At 49.4% G+C, this 2,165-nt stretch overlaps 1 pseudogene; it reads left to right on the top strand.

Annotated features, from left to right (window-relative positions):
• The first annotated feature begins 1,354 nt into the window (after nt 1-1,354).
• LOC142576898 (U5 spliceosomal RNA) lies at nt 1,355-1,484 on the top strand (annotated as a pseudogene).
• The last annotated feature ends 681 nt before the right edge of the window (nt 1,485-2,165 follow it).

The following is a 2,165-nucleotide window of genomic DNA, read 5'->3' as shown; positions in this document are numbered from 1 at the left end:
GGTGCAAGAAGCAAGGCCCCGTGGACGAGTCAATAAAGGAACACATCTACAGAACTCGTGCAGAACTCACCTACAATGACAATCCGAGTATGCGAATAGCCGAAACGCGTCAGTCACGTGTGAGAGGCGTGCCCGCCTCTTTTCTCGCTCTTTCCACTGGACACTATGAGGTCCGGGCGTAACCATTGGCCCACACAGTGACGCAAGTTGGCGTCAAAGTGGTTCAGCGCAGAGCGGCACATACCCATTGTCACATACGCAAGTTCGTGTCAAAGACGTCAGTGTCCACCACGCGCATGCCTCTATCAGGAGGCTTGCACCTGGTTTTCAACAACGCGTCGGCTCACAGTTTGGCTCGAGATATCACGCGCCGAGCCTCGACCGCGTATGCGGACGGCGAGAAGAAGGAGGAGAGACACGAGGAATCCTGCGAGACGTATCACGAAATAGCCACATCGATTACGGCGTCGCACGCTCCCACCACCGGCCAAGCAATTCGATAAAACGCAAGCGGTCGCGTCTAGGCGACTCCAAACAAGCGCATACCCACACCCAAAGTACATTAACAAAATCACAGGGGGCAAGGAAAGGGACCTGCGTAAACTCTGTTCACAAACAGGGACACACACACACATTATTAATGTGGGAATGCACCTCGCTCCCTCGGTCAGCAGCGAGACTGACTGGACCGCCTGGCTCAGGGCCGAGGACGTCGGCCGACAGCTTGTGCCGGTGGACTTGGCGGAGAAGGCCAAGCAGGCCCAGGGCCTTACTTGATCCCACCCCCTTCCGCTTCCGATAAACCTTTTCACCACCACCATCATCAGCAACATTGTTGCCTCAAAATTACGTTGGGTGGCCCGCGCAATTAAATATTGTCCCCGTTGTCCAGTTTTAAAGCGAAGCTTTCTTTCCCTCTTGCTTCGACCTTTACACTGCTGCTGCAGCTGCTGCCTTACACGACGTGTCGGGAAGAGGTGGACAGCGTGCATATACATGGCAGGAGCGTAACAGAGAGGATAGGCGACGCAAGAACGTCGTTTGGGCTTTACCATCGCCTCGCATGGGCACAATGCGCTCTGAAGCTCCCTAGCTGTCGCCACAATACCCTTGCTTCGAGGTCGAATTACATAAGCCGCTCAGAGCGTTCTGCACAATTACGCTCTTAGCACTAAGTTTTCGATAAGATTCTATTAAAGGCCCTACGGGCCGAGCTTACTTGTATCCGTTGGCTTAAATACGATTTCGCATTTCGGCATGACTAATAAATGATTTACGTCGCACAAATAGCTAAAGCTGTTACAGTGCGAAGGTCATTTCGAATGCCCCGCTCCGCACAGTGGACAGGTAATTATTGCTCAGGTCTCTCCTCAGGAGCCAACACGAACTAACCTTTCGCCTTTTACTAAAGGCTACCGTGGGGAGGGACACTCCAATGAGCCTATGGGCCAATTTTTGTGAGGCCCCACTTGTTTGAGTGGGGCCTAATACATCAACCCAAAATCAGATTGTCTTCATACATGTGTGCGCCACCTTACCGGGTGATCATATTTAAGTACTGCGGAAAATTTAAGCAGCTACCAAGATTCTTGTCCTTCAGCGGGAATATTCGAAGAGGGTACGTTACTATCACGAGAAATCGAAACACGTATTCAACTAACTCACAACAATACACAAGTTAACTTCTTAATTAGTTAGTTTAGGCACATAATGCAATTTGCGAATTGTAGCCGGTGAGCTTGCAAGACGTATCCTCTTGAAATCAATTTCCAGGACGACACCGCAGCAGAGAGGCTCAACCTTTCTATACCGGCGTGGGAGTTGCCCGCTACCTCCTGACACGCGTTCGGAAGGACCTGAATAAGGTTTTACCATACGAATATCGAGTTATTATTTCACGAAGTGTGGAACGAAATACATGGGCGTTACAGTTACTTTTGTGCTCCATTCCTTAAAAGAGCACTTTGTCAAAAAACTAAGTGGAACAGCAGTGCATTTCTAGGGCAAGTTTGATGGCGCATATCTCCAAACTGGCGTCATTTGGAATTTCATTCCAAGTCGATGTGCCTTGCCAGCTCACTGGCTATAATTCGTAAATTGTGAGATGTGCCATACAGTAATTAATTCAAAAGACAATTACAATATTTTTGTCAATTCGTCGAATG

Source organism: Dermacentor variabilis, chromosome 3 (assembly GCF_050947875.1).
Source record: "Dermacentor variabilis isolate Ectoservices chromosome 3, ASM5094787v1, whole genome shotgun sequence".
NCBI lineage: Eukaryota > Metazoa > Arthropoda > Arachnida > Ixodida > Ixodidae > Dermacentor > Dermacentor variabilis.
This window is presented reverse-complemented; position numbering and strand designations above follow the sequence as displayed.